This window comes from Schistocerca americana, chromosome X (assembly GCF_021461395.2).
Source record: "Schistocerca americana isolate TAMUIC-IGC-003095 chromosome X, iqSchAmer2.1, whole genome shotgun sequence".
In the NCBI taxonomy this organism is placed as follows: Eukaryota; Metazoa; Arthropoda; class Insecta; order Orthoptera; family Acrididae; genus Schistocerca; species Schistocerca americana.
In genome coordinates, this window is record NC_060130.1 from 799,320,148 (window position 1) to 799,330,712 (window position 10,565).

The following is a 10,565-nucleotide window of genomic DNA, read 5'->3' on the forward strand; positions in this document are numbered from 1 at the left end:
TCAGTTGGTCTATTAGCAGCATAAAATGATTTATATTTCTCGTGTTATATGTGTGGTTAACATGGTTCTCCTTAAATAATTTTTGTCTGCTGTGTAGGAAGATTATAATTTCATAAATGTATGTGGAGAGAATAGTTAGAATTTGTAGTTTCCTAAATAATGGGCAACAAGATTTGTTTGCTATGCTTTACACATGTATCTCATAATTTTCTTCCACAATTTCAGTGTTTGAGATACATTGTTAGAACAGTCGCAGAAAGCTGTACCATATATATATATATATATATATATATATATATATATATATGTCTGCTTGTGTCTGTATATGTGTGGATGGATATGTGTGTGTGTGCTAGTGTATACCCGTCCTTTTTTCCCCCTAAGGTAAGTCTTTCCGCTCCCGGGATTGGAATGACTCCTTACCCTCTCCCTGAAAACCCACATCCTTTCGTCTTTCCCTCTCCTTCCTTCTTTCCTGATGAGGCAACAGTTTGTTGCGAAAGCTTGAATTTTGTGTGTATGTTTGTGTTTGTTTGTGTGTCTGTCGACCTGCCAGCACTTTCATTTGGTAAGTCACATCATCTTTGTTTTTAGATATATTTTTCCTATGTGGAATGTTTCCCTCTATTATTTTTATATATATATATATATATATATATATATATATATATACAATAAAATCTAAAACTTAATTATCCCTTGCTCAAATTATCATTGCATCCTCTATCAATTGTTCTCTTGAATAGTAGCATTTCTCCCACAGAATCTGTTGCAGCCTTGTTTTTAGAATCTTTGGTTTCTTGTTAAATATGTTTTTATCCATTAACTTGTTATATATTGTCATCCCCATATATTGTGGAGTCTATGCATATAATTTCAGTTGGTCTATTAGCAGCATAAAATGATTTATATTTCTCGTGTTATATGTGTGGTTAACATGGTTCTCCTTAAATAATTTTTGTCTGCTGTGTAGGAAGATTATAATTTCATAAATGTATGTGGAGAGAATAGTTAGAATTTGTAGTTTCCTAATAATGGGCAACAAGATTTGTTTGCTATGCTTTACACATGTATCTCATAATTTTCTTCCACAATTTCAGTGTTTGAGATACATTGTTAGAACAGTCGCAGAAAGCTGTACCATATAACATGACAGATTTAAAATAACTATGATATACTATTAATCATGTAGTCAAGTCTGTGGAATTCACTATTATTTGCATTGCTTAGTGCTTAGTTTATTTGATAGGAAGTCAATATGTGTATTCCAGCTTAAGTGCTTGTCCACATTTAGTCCAAGGAGTCTGATAATGTCTTCTTCTTCTGTAAGTTTATTGTTATGTTGTATTTTAAGTTCCACTCATTTCAAATGCTTGGTTTTGAAATGTGCCATATGGGTTTTAGCAATGTTCACTTTGAACCCATTTAACTGAAACCAGTTTTCTAGCATATCCAGCATGCTTATCATGGAGCTTGGTTTTTTTCTGCTCTTTCATCTTCAATTAAAACAGAAGTATTGTCTGCAAACAGAACTCATGGGGAATTTATACTTATGGGTAAGTCATTTACGTCTAATAGGAGCAGGATTGGCCCCAAAATGGAGCCTTGACACACATCTTGTGATACTGTACTCCACTTAGAATAGTAATTCACTGAAATGATAGTTACTCTTTTTTTCTATTGTGAAAGTGTGATGTGAGCCAATTCAAAGTATTTCTCCTTAATTCCATATTTGTCTGGTTTGTAGATAAGCATGGCATGGTTCACTGAGTCAAATGCTTTTGTAAGCTCACAGAAGATACCTGCAACTTTTCTCATCTGAACCAATGATTTGCATAGCTTTTCAGTAATGTTATTCATTCTGTCCAGAGTGTTTTTTCCTGGTTGAAATCCAAATTGGTTATGTACTTACAATAATATTTTTTACATCAAAATTTTTGATCGGGTTTGCACTTACTTTCTCTGACACTTCCCACAGGACTGGAAGAATAGAAATAGGGCAATAGTTTCCCATGTCTTCCTTCAACACTTTCTTGAACAGAGGTCTGACTTCAACGTACCTCAACACATCAGCGAAGCATCCCTGTTCAAAAGATTGGTTGAATATTTTAGTTGGAGGAACTGCTATTATGTCACACATTGATTTCATCCCTATAGTGGGTGTCCCATGCCACTCAGCATAGTTTTTATTTTTAATAATAATAATAATAGTAATAATATAACACTTTTCAGTCCTTTATGTGACTTTCTTAAAATCTGTTGAGATACTCAGCTTCTTGATGGAGTCCAAAGGGGTTTACTTTACTCTGATTCTCTGCTACATCAACATCTGACTTTGCCACATTTATAAAGAAATTGATATTTGAGCTTCTTTAATCCTAGCTACAACTCTAACTCTGACTTTACCGTGAACAACACTGCCTTTGTTTCACTTTTATGTTGCACAGTGAACATTTTATTTGTCATTTGTTTGGCTGCCGTTACTTTGTGAACATAGCTTTATAATGTTGAACATACTCAGTAAAATATCTGTTTTTATTACACTAGTCTGCAAGGTATCAGATGACTGAGAACTAATAAATAAATACATGGTTTATTTGTCCATAATAACTTAACTGCCGTGGACATAGTTTACAAAGACAAGAACATTAAAAAAGTTTAGAAGTAAAGATTAATTATACACAATAACATTGAAAATCCTTGAGGGAGTACAAACATTTATGAATTAAAAATTTCTTTAATTTTGTCTTAAATATGTTTCCCTTTAACATTTTTATATTATTTGGCAATCTGTTGTTATAAACATATCTTCCAGCAGAAAATGGTCTATGATCTGTTGCTTATTTATTACCAAATTTTATGTGGTAATCCACTCTTTTTCTTGTGTTATGATTATGACTGCTAGTATGTTATACTTAATGAAATATTCTCTACAGGACTGACACTTACTAATACAGTGAAACACCACTTTTACACTTTTCAAGGGACTTCAAAAAAATGGTGTAAAATGCAGAAAATGTAAAAATTTGGAAATAACATTTTATGCTGTAAAAGTTACATATAGGTTACCCCCTTGCACATTATATATATGATATATGTACATAACAGGCATCAAAAGACTTGTCAGGGACTTGTTTATTATCTCATGAAGGTTTATTATCTAATAAAAACCGCTGATGTAACTGGAACTGATAACTGTCTGGGAAGTAGGAACTTTTGACTCAGTTTCATATGTCATAATCGATGTTCTCGAAAGTCAGCAACTATTATTCCTTATTTAAATAATGAAATACTGCACTAGTTATGTATTTTTTCATGCTTAGCATGACGTGTTTCGAGAAATTTTTCTCGTCAGGTGCAAATATGTACACAAGTATTTGGTGCAGTGTTTGAATGTGTGTTATTCTGCGTCTCTTGCACTATAGTCATCTTTTTGAGGTTATCAGGTACTGCGCCTCATCAGTCATCAGTTATTTATAAAAAACACACACACACACACACACACACACACACACACACACACAAAAAAACTGTCACTCACGTTGTTTGTTTGTGTAACATCACAAAAAAATACAAACGTAAATACTGCACTTGACAATGAGAATAAATTCTTGAAACATGTTTTGCCCTGCATGAATAAAATACATAACCCGCACTGTGTTTAAACTAAAAACATTTGAGCTTCACAATGTGAATGATGGTGTCTACTAGCTTTCCAAGTGGCCGTACGCCTAAATACTCTAAATATGGTTCGACAAGGGTGTCACAATAATCACGACAATCAAGAAACTGTGTTTGCGCAGTAGAGACAGTTTAGAAATGATTGTGATTGGTCGCAATATCTTCATTCGAATGAACCTAGTTACTCCCATCAGCCACCATGCCAAATAGAGCTTGGCAGTGGCAGGAGATACAGCATGAATTGTTCCAACTTTTACATGTTTACTTGTTCAGATCCATTGAGTAGAGTGCCATGGTGTCAAGAAACTTAACCACATAATATTTGTAAACACTACTGGATGGCCAACATCATGCCAGCATCATTTTTTCTCCTCGAACATTTTTTCGAAATGCGTAAGTCATGGGAAAATGATAAATATGTTGATGCAAAAACAGGTGCAAATTAGCATTGTGGCCATAGAAAACTTGATGGGACCAATAAAAAATGTTGTAAACAGTGGGAAAATGTTAATTCCAGGAACGTAAAAGTGGAGTTATACTGTATTAGCCATTATCCTAATTGCTCTTTTCTGGGCTCTAAAAGCCCTATTCATATATACTGTTGGTGCTCCACCCCAAATCTCAATACCATATTGCAGGTGGGAGTGTATGATTCCTAAATAGATTTGTATTGAAACATGTTGCGCTATTATGCTAGAAAGGCGTTTTAGCAGGTAGGTGTTATAGGGGATTTTTTTACACATGTAGCTGATATGTTCCTTCCATGTAAGATATTTGTCTACAGTAATAGTCAGGAATTTATGTTATCAATTGTTTCAACTGATAGCTCTGGTTTTGTATCCACTTGTCGTGATTTATAATTTAACAGAAACTCCATCAGAATTGTCTTGTCCTTATTTAGTGCCAATTTGTTTTTGGTGAGATATTCTATGACAAGGCTAATGTTCTCTGCATTATTTTGCACTGCTAACTGTTTTTCTTAGGAGAAGTGAATGAGAACAGAATGCTGCTAAATTATATAGGAAGAAGAAAAACAAAAATGATAGGGCACATAATGAGACACAACCAGCTCCTAAAGAATGTATTTGAAGGAAACGTTTTAGGGAAAAAGCCAAGAGGCAGGCCAAGAGCAACATATTTTAATGACATCATGGGGATAAAATCATATGAAGAATTGAGAGGATGACAATGGAGAGAGGGACGTGGCTAAATCGACGAGGCATGGCCTTTAGTTTATGATGATGAACTGTTTTGTAGAGCGCCAACTTATGAAGGAGGTATCATCAGCATTATGTACTAGGTTTGAATTTTGTAGAATTATTATATCATTCATGTACACAATAAACAAAAAAGGGCCAATAATGCTTCGCTGAGGGACTCCATAATTAAGAATTTTGGAAGATGATTTCACGTTTTGTGTATGTCTCCCAGTTGTATAATACAGCTTTACACATTGTCTTATGTCAGCAAGGTAGGATCTTAACAAATCTAATGCTACTTTTCTGACTCCATAAGTTTCTAATTTATGTAGAAGAACAGAATGATTTACAGAGTCAAAAGCCTTGGATAGGACTAAAAAAAGTGTCAATAACTTTCTTTCCGTGATCAAGTTTATTCAATACCACTTGCAAAAATGTAGCTACAGCTGTTATTGTTGACCGGCCCTTCCTGAAACCATGCTGACAGTTTTTTAATAGATTGTACTTACAGAAAAATGATTGAAGTTGATCAGGAAGTAGCCTTTCCAACAGCTTACTAAGTATTGATGTCAATGAAATAGGCCTATAATTTTATATATCTGTGGTTATTCCCTTTTTATGCACCCGTCTAATTTCAGTGACTTTTAACAGGTCAGGAAATGTCCCCTGACTGAAAGAGCTGTTTATTATATGTTGTTGAGGCTTTATTAATTCATTACTGCATTCTTTCATTAATTTCAATGAGCTGTCATGCAAGCCACTGGATGTATTTGCTTTTACGTTGGAAATGGTTTTCAGGATTTCCAGTTCTGTAACACACCTCAGGAAGAATGAATTACTAACATTACTGGAATTTAGTACCTGTGGTGTGTTGATCACATCCTCCCTACTCATCTTACTAAACTGATCTATGAACCTCTCATATACTTTCTTTGGTCACTCAGCAGTTTTCCACTGGCACTTATTATTATGTTATTGCACACTGCATTGCCGCTCCCTCCTCTTTCCTTATTTACTATACTACACACTGTTTTGGTAACATTGCTAGATTGCCTCATCTGTTCAGTATACATCTGTGCTTTTAATGTCTTAAGTGATTTCCTGTGGGTTTTTCTACAGGCTTTGTATTTAGATTGGAAGTACTGCAGATTGGTGTCTCTAAAAAGTATATAAATCCTTCATACCTTCGCTTAATTGTATCATGTTAGGGGGAAGTTTAAGATTCCTGGAACTCTCAGTTTTCCTTAGTATTTTGACCACTGAGCACACTTGATTAAGGCAATGGGTTAATGCTGTATAAAATTTGTCCCACTTTTCATTAATATCTTCTATTTCATGTAGGCCTACCTGATGCCAATTTGTGTGTGCCAGGATTTCCTTTAATGTACATTGGTTAAGCTCTCTTTTTATAGGTGAATAGGTCCCCATCAGATACTATTTATTTGTCTGTATGAAGCTCTAGGACTAATGCACTATGATCTGAAATGTGATTCTCAACAGTTCTAACTACAAGGTCTTCCTTTCTTAAGTTTGTGGTTACATGTTCAATACATGTCTGAGAGTCGTGTGTAATTCTTGTTGACATTGAATCACATGGGTGTAATTATAGGACTGTAAAATATCAATATATCTATTATTATTTATATTATTAGTTAAGGAGTCTATGTTCACATCCCTACTATTATTGTCTGTTTTTTATGAGGTGAGAGTTTGTCAATAAGTTCCTCTAAATGACAGAAAAATTCTTCCATGTTACTGTTAGGGGATCTGTACAGGCTAGCTGTTATTAAACTGCTATTTCTAAGCTTTATTCTTATTGCACCTATTTCAAAAACCATCTCACATGCAAGTTTATCTACCCAATCAATTTTTTCGCACTGGACATTATTTTTGACATAAATACCAACACCCCCTATTGTAGTTTCCTACAATAAACACTGACCATTTTATAATTACTTAAATTAATGCTACACATTTCTTCAGTTTTGCGCCCTAGTTCATTCATGAGATAAATATGAAGATTACTAGCACTTAGAAATTCATCAATTTGTTCAATTTTGCTGGTAATATATTGGATGTTTTGTGATATTATTTTGAGTTTACTGTCATTCATGATGTTGTCAAGTACTTCATCTTCACATATACATGGTGAAGGCTGTTTTACTCTAAAAAAGTTCCTGTAGGACTACTTTCATTTGTGAACGAACTGTTCTTATACATAAGGCTTTTCAGTTTGATCCTTTCTTTTATTATTTGATTTAATTTTTCACACAAAAAACATTTACCTGCATAATTCAAATTAAATCTGTGGTTAGTGTGGTGACCTCTATCCAACTTTCCTATATCTAGAATTGAACAATTTCCATAGTTTGAACATAGTACCCTAATTCTAATGTCTGTTTTTCTTCTTTCCTTGCTTACACATGAGTTGTTGATCTTCCTTGCTTACACATGAGTTGTTGTTCTTCCTTGCTTACACATGAGTTGTGGATCAGATTGTACTGATGTGGGACAGTGGTGACAATCGTGTTTTTCTGCTTATTTTCTTCAAGAAAATTCTTCAGAGCTTCCATGCAAACACCAGGTTCGCTGCTTCCCACATCATTTGCACCACTTACACAAACTATGAAATCATTGTTACACGGCATTTTCCCTTTCAAGTCGGCACCTTGTGTGATACTACCTCAACTTTTTACTCTGGTTTCAAATCTGTTTTCAATTTTTTGTTGTCATATACAGTTTTTTCTGCAATTTCACTTAAAGGTGCGTTGCTGGGCCTGTAGGTTATGTGTATTGTTGGAGGTAAATTTCTCAATAAGGTCCTGCATACCTATAGATTGTTACACCTGTTAATGTTAGTTGTTTTTGTGTGATCCTGAAAGTGTTGCTTTTCTCACAGGCTTGGATTACCACTGCTGTGTTGTGATTATTCTGTATATTTGAGCCAGTATTAATAAAACACTTCACCTACTGTTGATAGTTCAACAATGTCAACACGCAAGTGTGTGAGAACCTAAATATTTTCTGTCCCCTGTTGTGTGCAAAGGTTAAGATTGTGGACAAAAGGAAAGAAAACATGCATTCCATTTATGATTCCAGAGGTGTGGATGGAGCACAAAAATCATGTTAATGACTGTTAGTTCTCCTTAGTTAATCTTCAGGGCTGCAGTTTGAAAAATAAGAGACAAATTGTGTATCTAAGCATTGATTCAGCCATTAGGGCAGTTTGCTCATGGAGAAGATCTGATTGCTCGTCTCCCTCCAGTTGTTGTAGGGAATGTGGCAGAAGATAATGAAGAAAATGAAGCTGATGCAATTACCAAAGATGATAGTGATGTCCACCAGCCTGAATGCAACTTTTACTCCATAACTGTTCTCTGAGTGAACTAATGCTCTTATACAATATTTCAATTTGCCTAACAAATCTGCAGAACTACTTGGCTCCCAGTTAAAAAGTAAGAATCTTCTGGAAGTAGGAACACATTACTCATGGTACAGACAGAGAGAGAAAGCATTAGTTCATTTATTCTCACAGAATGAGTCCTTGGTTTACTGCAATGACATAAATAAGTTAATGCACTCATATGGCACTGAACATGATCCTACACTGTAGAGACATTTCTAGACTTGTCAATGAGGACCCTGAAAGGCAGGTTACTGCATAATGGAAATGTGTACGAGTCCATTCTTGTGGCCCATTCAGTTAAAATGAAAGTGACGTATGAGAACATGAAGATACTCTTAACAAATATTCAGTATGAGGAACACACTTGACTTATTTGTGATGACTTCAAAGTTATCGGAATACTGTTGGGACAGAAGGCTGGGTTCACAAAAATGCCTTGTTTTCTATATGAATGGGACAGTCAGTTAAGGCTAAGACCTTGGAGTGCGGGAGTTTGGTCAGAGTGAAGAAATTTTGTGCCCATAACTAAAAATATCCTGCATGAACCGCTTGTTAAAAAAAAGCCTTGATTCCACCTCTACAGATAAAACTGGACTTGAAGTAATTTGTAAAGGCTCTACCACAGGATGGACCCTGCATCAAGTACCTTTCCAAGAAGTTTCCCTTCACCACATGAGACAAATTGAAAGCTGAATTTCTTTTTTAGTCCTCAAATAAAGAAACTGAAGAAGGATGAAGATTCTGAGAAGGCAATGAAGGAAAGAGAAAAGTATGCATGACCACTTTCTGATCAGTTACTGAGAAATTTCTGTGGAATAACAAAGATCCTACTTACAAGGCCATTGTTGAAAAAAGTTGCAAAATTTCAAGAATATGGGTTGTTAAATGAGTGTGAAAGTCCACCTTATATACTCACATATGAACCACTTTCTGGAAATTTGGGACATTATACAGTGTGTATAAAAAAGAATCATCCAATTTTTCATGTCTATATTTCAGAAACTATTAAACATCTACAATTAGTATTGTTTTTTGATGAATGGAAACTTAAAAGTGTGTTTTTTTCATACCGTTTCATAGGTGTTCAATATGACCCCTTGAGATGCACAGCGTATGCAATGTGGTATTCAAATTGGTCCCACACTACACTGTTTAGAGTTACAGCTTCCACAGCTACTGTTATGTGATGTCTGAGTTCATTCATTGTTGTTGGTAATGGAGGCACATAAACAGTGTCTTTTCTAAACCCCCACTAGAAATAATCACATACAGTCTGGTCCGGTGAGCTTGGAGGCCAGTAATGTAAGGCTAAATCATTTGGTCCAGTGCGACCGATCCATCATTCAGTAATCCTTTGATTTAAAAATTCCCGCACTTCCAGATGCACATGTGACAGTGCCCCATCCTGTTGGTTAATGAAGGCATTCAAATCAGTCTCTAACTGCGGGAAGAGAAAGTTCTCAAACAAATCGAGGTATGTGCTTCCTGTAACAGTGTTCTTGGCAAAGAAAAATGGACCATACACCTTTTCCTGCGAAACTGCCCAAAACACATTACATTTTGGAGAATCCTTCTCATGTTGTAAAACTTCATGTGGTTGTTCCGTACCCCATATTCTCACAATATGACAGCTCACCTTTCCATTTAAATGGAATGTTGCCTCATCACTTAACACTAGGTGTGGAAGGACTCTGTTATCCTCCATCCTGACGTGAATGAAATTACAGAACTCCACACATTGTTGTTTGCCACCTTCATGAAGATCTTGCAGTAGCTGGATTTTATATGATTTCATGTGTAAACGTCGGCGCAACACACACCAGACATACATCGGAGGTATGTTGAGCTGTCGAACTGCACAGCAAATGGATTTCTGCGGACTCCTTGTGAAACTATTTTGGATATGCCCGACGTCTGTGGAAGACTTTCGGGGATGACCCAGTGATTTGTCTTTACACAAACAACCTGTTTCTCAGAATTGTTCATGCCATCATCTAATGTTATGTGCTGTGGGAGTATCCACACCATACCTAGCACGAAATTCACGCTGAACAGTTATTACTGACCCGCACTGCGCAAAACATAGAAGACAAAACGCTTTCTGTAGTCCCAACACCATTTTTACTAGAACTGAAGCGGGTGCACAGTGCTGCTATCTAACAGGAACAATGTAAAACGTGTGAGTTTGGTCTTTCCAACAGTACATTGTTCACGCAGATATCTCAAATAACATAATAGTTATGATTTTTTAAAATTAGATGATTCTTTTTGATACACCC